At 34.5% G+C, this 20512-nt stretch overlaps 1 pseudogene; it reads right to left on the bottom strand.

Moving 5' to 3' along the window:
- Positions 1 to 4488: 4488 nt before the first annotated feature.
- LOC126732525 (uncharacterized) lies at positions 4489 to 20003 on the bottom strand (annotated as a pseudogene).
- Positions 20004 to 20512: the final 509 nt, after the last annotated feature.

The following is a 20512-nucleotide window of genomic DNA, read 5'->3' as shown; positions in this document are numbered from 1 at the left end:
AAAGATAAGTAGATTTGTAATGATCTGTTTGCTTCAGTTGAGGCTTTTTTTACTGCTCTTACCTCTTGCACATGCACATATTCATGAGAGAGAGAGAGATATATATATATATATATATATATATGAAAAGCAAAAAGTGAGATGTAAAGGGGCGTTTGGTAAGGTATTTTAAACAATGGTTTTCAGTGTTTAAACAATATTACATATATTTCTACATACTTTTTCATCCATACATATTTTCAAAAAATTCAAACAACGTTACTAAAATAATAATGCCAAACGCCCCCTATATAGAAGTATTGTTGAACCAATCGTGTGGATGTATGGATTTCAAAATGTGTGGTAGTTGGGATATTAATGTGTAGAATGTGTGGAGGGAAAAAAAAAATACTCCATCCGCCCCAATTTGTTTGTCCTGTTTGAAAAGTCAAACTTTTTAAGAGAACATCATTTATTATCTTGTCTGCTTTATAAAAATGTATAAATTTACAAAACTACCCTTAAATAAATTTATTAACTTTTTTTAATAAAAGAATTATTCTTAATGAGACAATTAAAAAGGTGTCCTAATTAGATTAATTTTTTAAATATTTGTTAGTTTTATTTTCAAATAGTTTTGAAAATAAAGTAGGGGTATAATAGGAACATTAGTAAACTAATAACTTTTATTTTTAGAATTAGGACAATATTTTAGGACATTTTAAAATGAAATAGAGAACAAACAAACTGGGATGGAGGTAGTATCAAGTGGGTAATAATATTACTACCTATTGGTGCACTTAGTAGTATGTGTGGAGGGAAAAAAAATCAAGTGGGCAATGATATTGCTATCCATTGGTGCACTTACTTTTTATTATTTGAAAGGTTAAAAAATAATTAAAATATTTTATAGTGGGCTTGTGAGTTGTGGGTGCTTGTATATGTTTTTTTGTTTTTGTTTTGGTTGAGTTGTGGTAAGCTAAAGTTTAATGTTTTACTATTATTTTATTTTTTAGTTAAAATGACCAGTTATAAAATTATTTATTTATTTATTTTTATAATTTTTAATTAAATTATTTATGATGTCATTGGTTCGACCATTGGTCAGACCTCGGTCTAACCAGAAAACCAGTATCCAGTCCATTTTTTGTTTTTTTTCACCGTATCGATTTTTAAAACCATGGGTTATTGGTAAATAAAAAAGTGGTGATAATTGTGGGTCTAGATGAAAACCAATAAGAAGCTGGCCACATCAACAATTTGTAAAAATGTTATAAAATAATTTGTGTCTATAGCACTACTCTAATTAAATATAAAGATTAAGGAACAAAAAACTAGTGATCATTTTGGCCCAAACTTAGACTATGCACTTTGGAAATAAATTTTTGGACCAAAACTATGGGATAAAGTTTAATGTGTTGTTTGTTAAATGTTATTTCTGTTTCTTCTCATTAAAATATATATATATATATATTTGTGGGGCCTGAAATTTGGAATCACGGCCCACTTCACATTAATGGCCCAAAGCCCAAGCCGAGGAGCCATACTGCCGAGGAGGTATGAGGAGAACCCCTTGATGGCCCAATAATACAGCTGAGGACAACCTCACGCTCGACGCCTTACAAAACGCCTGAAGAAAAGGACAAATTCAGTACAAGAGCAGTACAAGCTAGAAAGCTGCCAACACCATAACGTGGAGCCCAGCACCTGACAAGCCCATACCCCATACCATGCTATCCAGCTTTTCCTAACCACTCTGACGTGAAGATTGATAGGACGAGTAACTGCCCCAAACAAGAAGAAACTGACACGTAGATGAAGAAGGGAAATCGAATACTAGTATAAAAAGGGAAAAAATGAGGAGAAAAAGGGAGGGGAAGGAAGGCCCCCGGAGAAAGGAGGAAGCAAAAGGAGGAATGGTGAGAATGTAATACTCCTCGGACTAATTCCGAGGAGTCAAACCTTTCAAACTACATTGATGCAAGGCTCAGCTATACAGTCAAAACCCATCTTTGTATGATCGCTCATGAAACCGGGACCAGACCGAAACCCAGCGCCCAAAGGCAGGCCTTTCCAAACCCACTCTCTACAAATCATATTGTTCGGGCCCTTTACACACGAGCCCAACGTCAACCTTGGGTCGTTAAAAATTGTGTCCCTACAATATTTATTTGTGTTCTTTCTATAAAAAAAAATTAAAAAAATATATTTGTGTTTTGGACATTCAACTTTTGAAATTAAATTCTTCTAATTTTTTTTTTAATTAAATCAATTTCATTTTTAGGTCTTTACTTCATTTAAATTTTAACAAAATTGACAAATGTGACACTACTAAATACACATTAAAAGGCTTTATGAAATTCATAAACTATTGAAAATCAAGTTAATTTCAACTAGTAATGTTATAATTGTATAAGATGTTGAAAATGAGTTAATTTCAATTAGTAATGTTATAATTGTGTAAGTGAATTGATTTTGAACTACATTGATACAATTAATAGTTGAGAGATAAAACTAATCATTGCCCAATAATTGGAAAACCAAATTACTAATTTAACCAATGGTTGAGGAACACTTTCTTTTTTCTTCTTTTTTTTTTTTTGGATAGTTCAATAATTTGGGAAATGGGGATTTGAATTTAGATATCTTCATTGGAAACACTGAAAGATGTCAATTAAGTCATAATGCTCTTGACTCCTTAAATTTTAATAACTCTTCCACCAATGATAGCTTATTAATTAACTATTAGCTTATAATATGATTTTAAAAAAAAATAACAATATGACAAGTAACAATTTCCTAAAGTTCTCATTTTTCTTATCCCATTTCTCTACCATCATGAAATTCTCCATTTAATTTAAATCATCTTTAAAACACCAAAATCTTAAGAAATTACCACATATCATATTCTCGACAATTTTTTTCACAATATTCTCTAATTTTATAGCTCAATATTGTCACTTCTTGAAAATCCTCATTGTTGATCAACAACCACATTAGCCAATGGGCAAAACTTAGGTACAGTTTCTTAGGTGCAGTAACTTAGGTTCCTTTCTTAAAATTCTGACACGTGTCTATTTAATAACCACAGCTAACGGCGTTAATCACCCAAAAAAAAAAAAAAAAAAAAAAAAAAACTCTATTCCCCTGAAATCAAAGAAACGCAGAATGCCAAAGGTCTTTCAGCCCACCATGGACGGCTTCTCAAGCTCTTCTCTCTGCAAACCAAATCACCACAACTGAGCAATGGCAGCACTAGATTCAAAGAAAGGAAGATCCAAAGCCCACATGCACAAGGAGGATCCAAAGCCCACAAAGGAAGAGAAAGTTGATTTCTTTAACCTTCCCTGTCCCATACCCTATGAAGAAATCCACCGTGAAGCTTCAGTTTGTACTCTCCAGCCATCAAAGTTTTCAACTTTTTTCAATAATGCATTATGGGTCTTAGTTTAATCTTACTATTTTCATGTTTTTTTCTCCTCCTTTTTATTATTCACCGATTTGTTCTGTTTTGGGTCTGGGCTAAGAGAGAAGCTTGAGGGAGCTAACCATGGTGGATCAGCTACTCTTTCATTCTCTCATCTTGATTTATCTCCACTTCATTCCCTCTCTCTAACCCTCTTAGATCTTGTAATCTCTCTCTTTGATCTATCTTTTCTATGCTAAATTTTCTTTCAATAATTTAACGGGTCTACTGTCTATGTTTGGGTTTCAATAATTCAATGGTTTTATGTTGGGTCCTGTGCAAATTGGTTCGTGCTTCAGATGAATTTTCTAACTGGAGATAGTTGGTCTTTAACGCCGTTTAATGAAAATGTTAATGAGACACGTGTCAGCGTTTTAAGAAGGGAACCTGAGGTACTGCACCTAAAGTACTGTACCTAAGTTTTACCCTTAGCCAATAACCCTAATTAACCAACATGGTCGAAACACCACTGGCCAATAAAATACCGATGGTACATCTACACCCAATCCACCTCTGAAAACACCTTCCACTTCTAAAAAATAACCTACTCCAAATTGATTTATTACGAACATCTCTAATCAACCCATCAAAACTACCAAATCAAGTCATCCATTAAAAACACAATCTAACCTTACCAACCACGAAGTTTGGCCACCCATCACCATTATTGGCAAGGATAAAAACACACACACAAATGTTAACCCATTGTCTTCTCTTCACTACGAGAACATTCACTATGTATTCATCTTCTCACATAACATAAGTGTGTACCCAAAACCTTTAAAATTGATACAGGGTTAAGAAAAAACAGAAAGACAGAAAGAGATGTGTTGGAATGAAAACTCTGATATATTATTGAAAAAGCAAAGAGCCTATAAATAGGCTTTACATTAGAACACTTTACCTAACACTAACCACAACTTCTATAAAATAGGAAAGCACTATCCACAACTCCTACAGACTAGGATAGCAACGTGAGACACTTTCTCAGCCATGAAATCTGGCTGAGATCAATAACCAAATATCTAAAGACTCTGTCAAACTACCAAATATCTAAAGACACTTCCAATAAATATTATAAAATAAAATATTTAAATCTTAACACCCTCCCTTAAACTGAAATCTGCAAAAATCAGTTAAAAAAAAAAAATTCAACTCTCTACAAAGTCTTCCTTTGCAGTAGCATGTAAACATACTCCAAGTAGACCATGCAACTTCACAAATGTAGCCAACTTGAGAGGCTTGGTCTGTATATCTGAAACCTGGTCTTCACTTCGACAATAAACCAATTTGATTGTTCCATCATTGTTGAGATCTCTTAAAAAATAGTATTTCACATCAATATGTTTGCTTCTTCCGTGTAGCACAGGATTCTTAGAGAGTTTTATTGCTGAGTTGTTGTCACAAAAAACTGTAGTAGCTTCAATTTGCTTGAACTGTAGCTCTTCAAGAATTCTTCTCAACCAGATAGCTTGACAAGCACAAGCTGTTGCAGCAATAAATTCAGCTTCTGTAGTTGACAAGGAGACAATTGGTTGCTTCTTAGAAGACCACTATACAGCCCCTGTGCCCAACATAAAAACATAGCCCGAAGTGCTCCTTCTATCATCTTGATCTCCTGCATAATCACTGTCAGTGTCAGTAAACTCTAAGCATCTAAATATAGAGAAAACATTATCCAAATAATACTTTATGCTAAAAGAGACAGCACCCAAATTATAAAAGTATAATTGAGTATGCATCTTGCTCGCCACACAACAAACCAACTCTTACAAAATGATACCCACCTCTCTTAGCTCCTGATGTGGAGAATTGGTCCACATGGACATTAATTAAACCACATGAGTACGATTTACTTAAGTTAACACTCTAGACTTAATTTCTGAACCATTTTTTACCCCGCTAATTCATATAATGAATTTGATCTATTTTCAATTCAATTCTTTAGGTTTTTTAATTTTAGCATCTTTCACTTTTCAAAATGACATCATTTTAATAGACTTAACAATTTAGATGGCATAGAAGCGAATAAACTCGACAGAGGGCTGATATTGAAAACCAATGAAAATTAAAGGAATAAAATGGAAAATATATAAAGGAATGAATTGATTATATATATATATATATATATATATAAAGAGTGTAGTTTATAATTTAACTTTTCTTTTTTTGAGAAATACCATGTGTACAATATTTTCGCAACAAATCTTAAATGACAAGTTGTTATTGGTTGTTATTTGTTGGCAAATAAAAAAAAAATTCAGTAATGAGTTCAAATTAGAACCAATAACAACTTACCACTTAAAATTTATTATGAAAGTGTTACGAAAATGTTATGAACTCTCTTCTTTTTGTAGCGAAACTACATAGTTCTGATCACATCCTAGTGCAGGTATTTGATCACAGCCCCATAGTAACGCATACTGCAAGATATCTCCATGCATTATTGCTAAGAAGATATCAAATTATTTCTTTTATAAAGCAAACATACAGGTAACCTTGTACACCTCCACACACAACCCCCCCCCCCCCCCCCCCCCTTTTTCTTTTTTCCCTTCCTTTATTTCTTAGTTCTTTAACCAACCAAAAACTATAAACAAGAAACAAAAATCACAACACAATGCTCCTCAAAACTATTTTGCCAATTGGAAAATGGGGAATACTATTTCCCTATAAATAAATAAATAATTATTTATTTATTAAAAAATAAAAACAAAAAACTTACAACTTGCTATTTGTGATTTCTTTACTATTACACATTTGAGTACAGGGTTAATTCATAAGCCTTGGAGACTTCAGGGAATAAATACTCCTCACAAATCCTTCACCGAATTGACCAACAGATTTTAATACATCAACTGGATCTTCTCCTTCCTCTACCACTTCCTCTCGAACCCGTTTCTGGAATAATATATAAATTCAGGGCAGAGGATTCAAGTTGATAAGATCAGTACACTATAAACATTGCATCACATCATGTTTCTCATTAGAACTTAAGGAAAGATATTCAACCATGCCCTGGAAGAAAATCTGTCCCACGTTATGCCAATAGCATCTCCTTCCAGAGAATCATACCACACCTTGAACATATTGGAAAACTCTTTCTGCATGTGTCAACAAGAATTTGTAAATAATGAGAGCAATGATTTCAAGATTAACATCGAACCAGTGAAAATGCTTGCCCCTAAATCTCCAACAAAGCACTTCAGTGGATCAAAGTTCACCAATAGCTTATTTTTCAGTTCCTCTAAGCTACCCTTAAAGTCTCCAGGCGACATGAAGGGTTGGTAAACCTTGCTAGCATTCCCCCGAGCCACGTGCTTCCCTGTCCAGGATGTGCATGTTATGGAACTTACTTTACTAAAAAGTTCAGCAATGCTAGTAAAAAAGGCTGCAGAAGTTTACCTTGGTTTAGTTCAAAAGGAAAGAGAAGACGTCGGGGGTATGGTAATTTGTCCCTGCGGAGAAGAATGACAGCATCATAGTTGTTCAAAGGAGTTCAGAGAAGGCACTGCAAGAAAAAAAAATGATGCTGTAACAACTCATTTACATAGAAATTAAAAAACCATAACCCTCTAAAACCTGAAAAATGTTTCAGACTCACCTCCCATTTATAGGAATCAATCTGGTCCTGCAAGATGAGTTTGTTCAACAAGTTTGCACTGCTTCTAGCATAAGCCACCAACCTTTTAAGTTCCTTTTGAGTCAAACAGTTTCCATGTGTCAATAAAGAATATGACACAATCCATACTAAATCTAACACTATTTGCACATATAAAAACAAGAACTGGATGCAGGCAAATAGATGTTGAGAGTGTTTCCACTGAGCAAAATCTAGATGATACCAAAGAATTTCCTCTTGGCCAAGTCAATGTTTGCAGGAAATCTACCAAGATACTCTCACAATACAACTCACAAGAAATGTTTTAATGGAAAAGGAATATCCATTGGAAAGGTAACAATATTGTCAAATAAGCACAACCGAATTGAATTTAAAGGAACTACCAACCGATACGTTTGGAGAGAATCTGGTCCAAGCCTTAGATGCCTTGTCATAAGCTGTAGCCAGGAATATTGTGTTGAAATATATTGTTGAAAAAATAGCATGGAGTGAATAAGAAATTGATGTTTTCTATGGTCACTTGAAGATGTTACTAAAAGTGGTAAAAATCTTGAGTCCCACATAGAAAAGAAAAGAGATAATATATGAATTTATATGCTCATGAGTTGGATATTGGGTTGGGCTTTTGGCATGTGTGAACTGAGCCTACTTGTCCAAATAATAATATTTTATTATTTTAATTTTTTGAGTCAATTAGTTTGTACACAACAGTTATTATTGAAACAGAGTGCCTGTTCAGTAACGTATAATAATTCATAGTCCCTCATTCATAAAAACTACTTTTTTTTGAAAAAACTCTCATGGTGAGAATATTTTGAGCATTCATTTTGTGTCAAAGAGAGAGAAAGAGACATTGAGTAGTTCGCAAAGCACGACCTTGTGTGTTTCGTTTTCATGCTGTAGATCATTTTATCCTGGAAGGCAGACATCCGTGAGTCTAAAACCACCACAATGATTGTGTGAGGGGCGAAATCTGCTTTAAGTAAATTGTGTCAAACACAAGACTTGATCTGAATCATTTATCCTTCACGCATTTGGTCTGTGAGTTTTTTATTATTTGCAGATTTCTTCTTAAATATATTCAAAATGAGATGTCTATTTCAGTGCTCACTTTCCCATACTGTGAAAAATGGGAAAAAAAAAAAACCATCAAGTTTATCATCTTGACACTTGATCTTAGCCAAAAGGGTAAAAGGCATGCAAAACCTCCAGAATCAACTAAACTTGATTACCAGCAGCCAAAAGAAGCATGAAGGAATACCTCACCTGTGCTTTCTGCAATTGTACCATCTTTAAATCTCCTAAGCTCAGCCTTCTCCTCCCAAAACTTTCAGAATTTGAGAGCCTAGTGCAAATCATGAGTAATACCAACAAATTAACATCAGAACTGCCATGAAATCATAAACCCCCCCAAACCCCCCCCCCCCCCCCCCGCTCCCCAATCTAAAAGAGAAAACCCAAAATACCTCCTTATTTTCAGCATTTGGGCCAATATCAACAACCTTGAAAGCATTCTCCAAAGAGCTCACTGAAACTCCAACAAGCAATGGCTCCCTATCTAATATTGAAAAAGCCCTGGAGTGATAAACTGATTAGAATATGTCAATCCAAAACAAAAGCAAACTATGGAATGGGAAGTTGAAGTTAAAATTTGATTCCATACATTCTCTATACTGCATTCTGACAATGTGTTTCTCCAGGTAACAAGAATCAACTTTGCTCTATTATTCAACCCCTGATTCAGAAGACTGTGTACCTTCTGCTCGTATAGTCTCCAACATTCATCATCCAAGCAAAATCCCGATGCATGAACCTCACTTTTCCCCTTTAAGTCCAATCTGAATAAGCAAAAGTATATAATGTAGCTTAAACAATTCCAAGCAATAAATCAAAACAAAAATCCAATGAATGCAATGACTATTAACAAGAATAGATTGTGTAAAACATAAAGTTGTAGACATGTAAACCAGAGACTTTCTAGTACTACTAGTCCACAATCACATGTATGGAAAATGCGTGCAGATTGAGAAGTCATAATCATACTATACTATTTTTTTATTTGGGGAGGGGGGAAGTAATCTACTACAATATAAATGCCCCAACATTATCCAAATTCACTACCAACCTGCCTAAATTTTCAAAAACTTAAGGCATTAATAAAAAAATTTATTGAAGAAAGAAACAAGTGGAAGATCAAAGAAACATTTTCTTGACTTCACTAAATTTTGAGGAGAAATAAACTATAATTTGAAATTTTGAAAATCTACACTAGAGTTGACTCCATAACCCTGTCGGGAAAAAAAAACCCAACTAAACTAATAAATGCGAAGGCAGCACCCTATTTGACCATCACCTTAACAAAACATTGACATTCACTTAAATTTCAAATGTTGGGCAATCATTTCTCAGGATGAGGGTCATCTGATCTTCTAGCTTTCTGTTGGGTTAATTTTTTTACTCCAATATCAAGACAATGACTGTAGGGCAGGCTTAATAAGCTCAATTTAAATTCTCAAAGAAAGTCATACTCTTTGTTAACTCCTATATTGACATGCCTTTTTTTCCTACGATGCACGGACACTTCATTTGAGGTGCCACATTCGTGTCATACCTATATTGTAACAGTGTCCAATATGCTGTATCATGCTATAATAATTTTTAAAAAATTGCTCGTGTCGCCGTATCGTACCCATACTCGTACCCGTACTTGTATCTGTATCCGTGTCTGTGCATCCTAGCTTTTTTCACTACTATTAATGGTATTTTAGTTCTTCTTCTACCTTCTTTTTTTCCATTGACTTGAATCTAGTCTCTCACTGGTGCATTAATTGCTCGCCTATGCATATGACCAAGCAATCTCAAGTGACTCTTCTCTTCTTTTCATTAATAGGAATCATACCTATTTTTAAGCATATTTCCTCATTTTGAAGCCTATCTTCTCTTGTATTTTCAGTTATCTATCGCAACATCCTCATTCCAGCTACACTCATTTATAACAGCCCATCAATTAGTACCAAAGAGTATAGCTAATCTTATAACATTCTTATAAAACTTCCCCTTTTAACTTAATAGGAATTTTGAAATTGCGCAATACTCCTGATTTGATTTTCTCGGTCAATAAAAACCACATGTAGATCTTTAGAGGCTTCTCTATATTTTTCATTAGACGTCTAAGTAAAAAAATAGTTTCCATGGTAGATCGCCCTGGCATGAGACAAAACTGATTCTCTAATATTGTTGTTTTGTGTCCTAACCTATGTTCAATCACCACATAATAAATGCCATGTAATTATATTTTTCTAAAGTAGGAAAGCGTAAAGCATATGCAAAACCAAAATTATGCACCTTTCTTGGTTGGTAACTTGATATTAGGAAATATCAAACATCTTTCAACTTTCAAGAATAACATTTAAGTAACTATTCAATTGCAAGCAGGAACATTAAGAAAGTATAATTCATCACTTCACCATTCCATCTTTAAACAAGTCTTCTGTTAAGCAATAAATGACAAAAGTTACAGATATTAGTTAAACAGTTTTACCTTATGCAATAGTCATATTTAGCAGCAGAGTCAACCTTGGTCATAAAAATCTCCTCAAATCCACCATCTCTGCATTTCTCTATGCACTTAAGTGTCAAAGCAGCCTCATCTTGGAGTTGAAATGTTAAAAAATGTGTGTATATATACATATTTTTCATCAAAAAAGTTTAATGTGGGTTAAAATAAAACTTAAACAAGATATTCAAAGTTTTGATTTAATACATATGGACCACAATGTCCTGGCAAATAGTACCTCAACGAAACCAATCCTTGATATACGAAATGACATATTGAAGGGTGCTGATGGATCACAAATAACAACTGGAAAACTTCTTTATATGAAACCCTTTCCTGCAACACCAAAGTACATATTTACAAATATATAAACAATAAATAAGATGAGCAATATTGCATTTTCCATGACACTAATAATGAAGAAAAAAACACAACAAAAAATACACATAGAAAAAAGAAAATCTTTAATTGTTTCAAGTGATCAGACACATCAAAAGACTCCATCAAAGGCCTATTTCTCTCATGTTTCAATGCAGAAATATACCAGAATATAATTTGGCTCATAGTGGCACTCATATGATAATTCATAATTCACCCTTGCTTCTAGTTGCCTCTTAGTTTTTATGTTTTTTAAAATCTTCAACAATCAATTTTTGAAAATGTACAAAAACAGAAACAAGAGATGATTTATACTTGCAATACAAGAGCACAAAACAAGAACAATAAGAAAAGTAGAAATTATATCACATACGATCAGTAAGCGGCAGACCTCCTGTGGAATACCCTTCTGGCCTTCCCATTTGAAGTAGAGTCCATTGTTCTATATTTTTGCAGTGTCTACAAATCAATTAGTAGACATTATTGTTGTGAATGTGTACTAAATGAAAACAAGTTACATCCCAAAGAGCCAAATATTAGAAACAAGAATACCAACCATGAGAACTTCCTTCCACAGACGCACAAAGTCAATCCAATCCTAATGATTCCAAATTACACTACTTAATATTTAAATATGTACTTCCAAACCATTTATTCTGCATTGTTCTCCCATGCTGACTGTGTACAACTCCTTAGATGAAAGAAATTGGTTTTCCTTATTTCATTAAAAAGATAGTGGCCCAAGTACAACACTAATAAACACTTTAAAGGCTAGTTAATCTTCTGCAATAACTCTAGATACTGGCCTTTTGATTTCTTTTATTCTTTTCCCCCTTTTCTGTCCTGTAAAAGGATTAATGGGGTCTAAGTGTTCAAACTGTGAAGCCTAAATCAAATTAAATCTAGCTGGTAACTGAAACTGAGAAAAAAAGTTAACTTGAGACAATTCATAAAGAATATCACAAAAGATAACACAAAATCAAAACAAGTTGCAAAATAATCCAATACAGCAACAAGCACCCAATTCATTCTTTTTCCCTGATTGACAAAACAAACAAGCTGCTTTCTCTTTCAAGTACAGTTTAACATTTTGCACACCTAAAATCACTTGCTTGAACAACCAGACTGGTATTACCATCATATTTACCACTAATAAGCACCACTTGTCTTAACTCAAATTACAGTTTAGTCTATTGAACCACATACCAATAAGTTACTTCATCTCATATATAAATTCTACAATTAAAATATACTATTCATTTCATAGCTTCAAGTTCAATATGTGAATGAATTTCACCACACATATGACAACAACAATGAAGAATAAATATTAGAGTCAAAAAAGGAAAAACTTTTGAACAATAAGGGCTTAAAGAAAAACCAAATATACCAATGAAGTTCAATGTAACATGAAATATCTGCATTGCCCTCATAGAATTGGCAATCTTGTTTTGACTTGCAAGGTATGACAATATAACAGAGATTAGAAATCCATTCAGGCAATCATGAACATAAATCGAGCTTCTCTGCTAAGCCCAAACCTACATCAGCAAAACACACTCATATTTCCATGTCCCAATACAAAGCTACTACATTAATTGTTAAAATGTCTGATATTTTGGAATTATACCTTCAGTAAAATTGAAGCCTCTCCTAACTCCTTCCATCCAAGAAAAGTCTTCTTAATAAGTTCTGAAGTATCTTCTAAGAACATGTCTTCCAAAATACTACTATTGTACTTCGGTGTAGCCTGTGGGATACCCTCTTTAATAAAAACACAAAACTAGTTAACAGTTTAGGTGAAAACACCACAACAATAACATACTAAAAGTGAAGAAAACACATCACCATGAGTCAAAGCACGTATATTGTTCTGTTTCAGTTTCAACTTTTTTTGTGGTAAACAGGGAGTTTGCTTTAGGAATTATCCTTACAAAAAACCCAGGAAGTCTAACAAGATCCGTAGCTGCAATACAAATAATATTTGCTTATTTGGATTAATAGGAAAAAAAAAATAGAGGGGAAAAATCTTGTACTCATGGAGTCATGGTGTGTATACAAAGCTACCCAAAATAAACCCACAATTTTTTTGTCAGTCCAAATTTGCAAGATTAGTGTGGCAGTAAAATAATAATCCAATAACTCAGTTTAAGAAAATGCAAGAGGAAAAATAATAGTTAAAGGTTACACTTATAACATCAGAAAAACAAACCTGGATAGACAAGCAATACAGGTTTTCGGGCCTCGTTCTGTGGGGTGGACCATTCAACCTTAACTGAGGAGAATTTCAAGTACTTTTTGATTATGGAAAGGTATAGGCACCTTTTCGCATGGTACCGATAATTCAAATAATCTTTCTCATGAAAGCACTCCTGCCAGAAAAGAAACATTATAAGGAAGTAGTAATATGCTTATATTGACACATATACTTAACAATGTATATCGTGTATACCCAAGAGTATTGGAAAAGCAGATTCTGTAACTACTATCTGGTAATATAGTACCCATTACCCAACAGTAAATATTGAAAGCCAGATGATCCCTTCCCACCCCAACAGATGCTTCATCACTGAGTTAAGAACTTAAGATAGCTTGGATCCATCTTATAATCCGTTGAAGGCCGATTTTTTGTCATTAGTCAGGCCCATGCTCTAGTTTTAAGGCTTGAGCTCTGCAAGGCCATAATAGAGTTATGGGTGAGCTGGGTTTGGTTCCACCGTGGAAGATAAATCCGTTTCTCAGAACCAACCTGTGCGCAAACACCAGTCCAAAAATCCAAGAGGGAAAAATACATATATGTACATGAAGGAACTAAAAGAGTGATGATGCCCATTTTTTGAATCCATACCCAAAAGTCCATATGTAGGAAAGTCCAATAAAAAACAAGGCCCTAAGGCCCACCAAGAAGACCAAAGAATAAGAGCGGTCCAAAGAAAGAAATGCAAGGGAAAGTGATTTGCAGCAAGATACAAATCTGCAGCAGAATACAACTTTGCTGCAGAATATAGTTCTCCAGCTAAATGGCTTCAGCAGATAAAGACAAATTAGGCCCAAGACCTTTTTGATCCAGTCAACATTATTTGGTCCACAAAGGCCCAAATCCTTTTGTATAAAAAGATAGGCGTGAAAACTAATATGAAGAAGCACGATGAAAATAAACAAGGAACAACAGGAAGTGTCAGCAACAAGAATTGCGTGAAGGAAAGAAAAACCAAACCAAAGGAAATGACAAACACAGCAAGAAACACATGAAGAAATAAGACAAAGACACATAGCAAAACGAAACAAAGCTAATCTGCTATGACAGATCTGACGTGGGAATAAAAGAAGATAAAAGCAGAAGATAGTGGAGCAAGCACAAAAGGGCAGGAGCACCACCAACCTGTATCCAGCCAATACAAGGGAGGTGAGCCCACGGTCAAGGGGATTCAAAGGATGTGGTTTGGTGGTGGGGGGAAAAGAGGTCTATATTTGGTTTCCAGCCGTAACTTCTTTTGGAAATATACCCTGTTGGGATGGTATCTTACCCAAAAGTAGTAGATGGTTGGGAATATCTGATGCATGCCATAAAGTTGGGTAGTGAGGTAGCCCAATCCTTATCCATTTGAACCCAGAGGTAGAGATATACAACAAGAACAAACAAAAAGGAATTTTGTCACAAAATGAGTAGTGGTGTAGCAAATGTATTTTGAGAAGAGGTAGTGGCTGGACAACCAATGGGTTGGTGGGCAGTCCTGAAGGAATGCCCATAACAAGCCAAAAACAGTTGGTGAATCCTTAGGGGTAAAAGGGAGAAATCTCATTGAATTGGCTCACTATAAAAAGAAAAGGTAGCCATGGATGAAAGGGCGGAGAAGCACTTAAGGGGAAGCATCTAAGGGGAGGAACCCATGGTAAGAGAGCAGTAAGAATCTAAGGGAGGTACTTAAAGAGAGAGGCACCTAGGGAGAGGGGGATTCAAAAGGGAAAATACCCAAGGGAGAAAAACAACCCACGATAAGAGAGTAATAAGCAACTAAGAGTAAAAAGAATGGAGAGAAAGAAAGAAAGAAAGTGGTAAAACGAAGAGAGAAAACACAGCAAGAATAGGGGCATGTATCAATAGACCATCTTTTCCCTCCCTCTTAGCAAACTCACTCTTTGAAGTCCCCAAAAGTAATAGCTAGTAGACATTTAGGCATATTCTCCAAAATGCACAACTTTGATAGCAAAAGCCTATGACAAGGTTGTTCAAGTTGGAATTTGGGTTCTTTCTTGGTTTACTTATCCTATGGGAAGATTCAATACTTGATTTTGATTGCAAATATATTTGATTTCACTCGTTAGAACTTATATCTGTTATATTTAGTCATTTTGCTGTAGCACATTTTGATCACGTTTGCTGCATCAGTTGTCCTGCTGTTGTATATTTACTTGTTGTACTAGTTATTCTGATGTAGCACATTTTTATTATATTGACCATATTAGCTATTATACTAGCCAAACCTTTTCTGCTGAAGCCTTCCTATTTCTTTGTTATTACGTGTTTCACTCTTGACACGAACTAATCATTATTCTGCCATACGCACATGTATACATTGTAGCTTATGTTCTGCCATATACTTTATATATGTATATACGAATATGTATAAATATATATACACATATATGTATGTATATATATTTGAGAATATGCTAACCCCATTTAAACTAACATTTGTTTGATGGGTATTTTCTTTGGGTTTTAGATTTGTTTATGTGCAAGCAGGGCCAGCCCTAGGCTTTGGCCAATTAGGCCATTGCCTAGGGCCCCCTCACTTGAGAAGGCCCCAAATTTGGGGGCAAATTTTTTTTATATAAAAATATTTTTGGGAGATATTAAAACATTTTAGTTTACATTTTTTTCACTATTAAAAAGGCTCAAAGAATTAAATAATGCTAGAGATAAAGATAAGACAAATTTAAATAAATAGGTTTTACAAATAGATGTGTTACTAATCACAAGTAATTCAAATAGGAAAATGTTAAAAATACTATAAATTTTACTACATAACTTTTATTTATTTAATTATTTTTATACAAAATAAAAATTCTACCAAAACCTAATCTAAGTGTATATATGTGTGAAACTCTCTTCTAGAGACTTAAATCTCAACCATTGCCCACCACACCCCACAAGAACTTATACTTGTGAAGTGATCATTGCACCAAGGGTGCGTGGTGGTCTCCATAACTTTTATAATTTGATGTGACAATGAATATGATAGGTAGATTTCAATATAAACTATTGAATGCATTTTTGAATGAATATTTGTGATTAGTGATATATCTTTGTAATTCTCATGTTGTAAATTTTATAATATTTCTAGTATTTTTGTAAGCCTCATGTCATTAATCACATTCATTACAACACCAATTTGTAGTAAAATTTGTTATAACTTTAGTATTTTTTTTAAAAAAAATCATATTAAAAAGTAAAAGAATGGATTTAAAAAAAATTATTATATAAAATACTAGTTAAATATTATTTAAGTGATAACATAAAGGCCCCATTTGAAGATTTCGCCTTAGGCTGTCGAAATGCTTGGGCCGACTTTGTGTGCAGAAAGTAGAAAGTATTTCTGCAGTAAAAAAATGAAGAGTAGTCATTCACATTGTAGAAAAGTGCAGAAAGTTTTACTGCATAACAAAAGGTGTTACTGCATAGCAAAAGGTGTTACTGCACAGCAGAAAGTTTTATTGCACAGCAGAAGGTGTTACTGCATAGCAGAAAGCTTTACTACATAGCAGAAAACTTTACTGCATAGCAGAAGGTTTTACTGCATAGTAGAAAGCTTTACTGCACAATAGAAAGTTTTACTGTACAACAGAAAGTTTTACTGCACAACAAAAGATTTTATTGCACAGCAAAAAGTTTTACCGCACAGCAGAAAAGTCAGTCATGTGGTAGAAACTGGAGAAAAGTTCATTTTGCAGCAGAAATAGAGGATAAGCCCACTTTGCAGCGTCTTCCCTTGGACTTGGACTCAACGTTTGCGCACAAATTGACAGCGGTAGAATGGTACTTTGGAGCCCATTTCGTGGAGCGCTAGACCCAACTTCCTTCTTAGAAAAAGCCTAGACTAAGCATTGTCTAATAACATCAAGGCGTGTGTCTAAGGTATATGAAACGTAAAAAGAACCCTCGACAAAGATTTAGAGAGAAAAATGAATAGTTTAATGGATTTTAATATATATTTGTGAAACCCAAAATATTGGTTCCTAGAACCACAAGGCCTTCAAATTTGTGGAACCCAAGACACAAAAGCACATATATACAAATAAAGGAACTAAGAAAAGTTTAAAATAAAGTGAATGCTTTGAAGAACTTTATTATTTTCTACGGAACCCGAAATATTGGTTCCTAGAACTACAAGACTTTTAAATCCCAAGTTCCACAAGCTTCAATAGACCTTTTAGGATCCACAAGACTTGTGAGACTTGGAAGCCCAGATCAATGTGGTTTTCATAAATACAAGTTCTATAAGAATAGATTTTCCTTTCTACAATGCTTCTTTTTTTCTTAAAGAGTCTAGGGAAAAAGTCCACCAAGCCTATAAATCCCAAACTTCATGGACTTAAGTAGGTCCTTGAGACTCTAAAAGACTTGTGAGATTTGAAACCTTAGATCAGTGTGGAGACCCTAAGTATTTCTACAAGTTGAAATTTCTATTCACACAATATTTCTTCCTAAGGTCCTCAACTTGGGCTGGTGTTTCTTGCTTATTTTTCTTGATACTGTGCAGATCTTAGGTGCTCAGTGTTTCTCTCCTCCTCCCTTAAATTTGCCTTGATGATATTTTTATAGTGGGTATGCTTTAGTTCCTTGAAATGGAGCAGCTTTTAGTTCGCTGGATCAACCATGGCCTTCTGCCATGACTCTGAAGGAGTTCTTGGTCTTCTTTCCTTTTTCCATTCTTATTCTGTTTTCCTGGGAACCCGCATTTGAAAGTATTTTAATTGTTTTCTCCTCATAGAAAGTGGTGTATCATATTTCACTTGAGTTCAACCAGGAGAGTGTCCATTCTTAAGGCTGAGAAAGGGACATTTCGAAGGTTCCCTAGGCTAATAGTGACTTTTCTTATTGGCTCTTTTTCTTGAAAATAGTATAAATGTTTTTTTTGAGATAGGTGAACTTCGAAAGCCTCCCCAAGCATCTTTCTCCTTTTGCTTTTCCCTCTGACCGAGGTCCCTCAAATCTTTTCATATAGATTAGTCAATTTTCAATTCCAAAATTTCAATACCTTTTGGAGCACAGTGCGTCTCCTTCATTCTTCCCTTACCAATGAACTTGATCCTAGTGGCTGGTTCCTTGATGGGCTCTTTTGGGCTTGCCCTATTTTGTATTGGACTTTCCAATGACCCTTTTCAATGACCATTTTTCTGGGGTCATTTGCACCTTATTCAAGGCCATTTTCTCTCTTTATTTGTCGATAGTCTTTTACCCCATTCTTCATGGTTCTTCAGCCTCTTTTACAAGGGTATCTTTATAGAACAATGGGTCCTTTGTATTCACATAAGGCCCATGGTCTAGTTCCCCAAGTTGGGCTTCTTGTGATTTTTTGGGTATCAACATAATCTATGTAATATGTACTCAAATATAATTAATTACTTGATGCTCTATGAAAACTTCCATTTCTTCTCAAGGTAATTACCACTAGATATATAAGTCAATGTGATTAACCGGACATCTTTCTTTACGTACTACTTTGACCTTTCATGAGTAGCCATTACAACTATGTATTACACATATTCCACCCAATCAGGACATAAACTAATAAAAGCACTAATTCTCTCATGTTGGACACAATTGGTGCTAAAACCAACTTAATTAAGACAGTTGTATACACATCTAACTTAATAAAAGCAGTGTCCTAATAACACAAAGCACATCCATTTGTAGCATGAGATAGCTTGTTGGCTTACATCAACAGTTGACGCATGCAACTATCTATGCTATAATTATAACACAAAGCCAGTTCATTTGATCACGTGTAAAAGAAGTTGAAAAACAAAATCAATATACACTGTTACGCGCCTAGTTTTTATTTAGTTTTAATTTCGTTATTAGGAGTTGGGTAATTAGATAATTTTCTTAGTCTTGAATAAACCTTATCTACTTGTAGTGATAAAGATTAGGTTCCTTTTGAACTTAATGTCAGCTTATTTTGCAAAGCCATCTATTTATATAGTAAGCTGAAAATATCATTATTGAGTGAGTTTTCACTTTGGAGGTCTGGCCTCATAGTCCATTTATTAATTAGGATGTCTTGGTTCCCTTGAAGCAACCAACAAACCAGGGTTTGTATCATACACTTCCACATTGGTAAGTTACGCAGGCACTCAATGAGTTTTGAATCTATGACCTCACCATCCATTCATTCTTAATTTCTTATTAGAAAAAGAAGTAGCATTTGGGCTATAGCTCATCAGCATGTGACACGGAGCAGCAACATTTCCATATATGCTATGCACTAAACTTAAGTAGAAAACAAGTAGCATAAATGATAAATTAGTTATACATTAGCTATACAAGTACCTTTGGTAACCGAATAAAAAGATCAACATTTGTATCAGGCTTCACTATGCATTGTATCGCGTAACTCCCACCGATTTCAATAGAAGCTGGCTTCTTGAATTTGAACTTAACTTTGTCTGCACCAATGTCTCTCACAAAACTAGGAGCTTCATCTGTTGTCACCTGTCCATCAAGCTCAATTACTAACTAATAAAACCTTTTTATCGAAAATTTATTTAATTTTTTTTTCTTGGCTGCCAAACAAAGAATTATGGCCCTAGGGTTTTGGAAAAAGAGTAGAGAGCGAACATTACCTTTAATTCATCGGGGATTTTATCGATGGTGTCTTTGATGGCCGAAACGGTGTCATTAACATGCTTGGTTAAGGTGGGCGAGTAGTTGAGGGTGACCTCCTTCAAGAGCTCCCTCACTTTCAAGTCCATGGAGTCTGACTCCATTGTTGTTCACTTTGGTGTTTTTGCCTTTGGCGACGTAGTAACGGTTTTGGTGAAGGGACGCTCGGTCTAGTGTACTCGAAAATTAGGTTTTTACTCAGGGTTTAAGTTTTAACGGAAAAAACAAAAGAGCCCAAAATTCATAACCCACGCTAGGACTTTAACTTCAGGTTTATGGGCTTTCAGGCCCATGATACACACTCAATAATGTTAGGGTTTACATAAATTTGGACTTTTTTTTTTTTTTTTTTGGTTGGAAAATGGGAAGGGGCCAACTATGCACGCAGTAAGTTGGAATAAAGTGTGCCCAATTGTCAGCACTTTTCCGAATGGTATGAGGCACAAATGGCTTTCTAACTACCTGTTAACAAAATTGGAAAAGCCCATGAAGAGAAGGTAAGACACTAAACTTATGTACAATTTTTTTTTTTTAAATTTATAAATGCATATGCATAAGATAAATTTAGTAATTTGATTGCATTCACCAATTAATCAATGACTTAATTTAATAACTTAAAAA

The sequence above is a fragment of the Quercus robur genome, chromosome 6 (assembly GCF_932294415.1).
Source record: "Quercus robur chromosome 6, dhQueRobu3.1, whole genome shotgun sequence".
In the NCBI taxonomy this organism is placed as follows: Eukaryota; Viridiplantae; Streptophyta; class Magnoliopsida; order Fagales; family Fagaceae; genus Quercus; species Quercus robur.
Note: the sequence above shows the minus strand (reverse complement) of the source record. Positions and strands in the feature narration are given on the sequence as shown.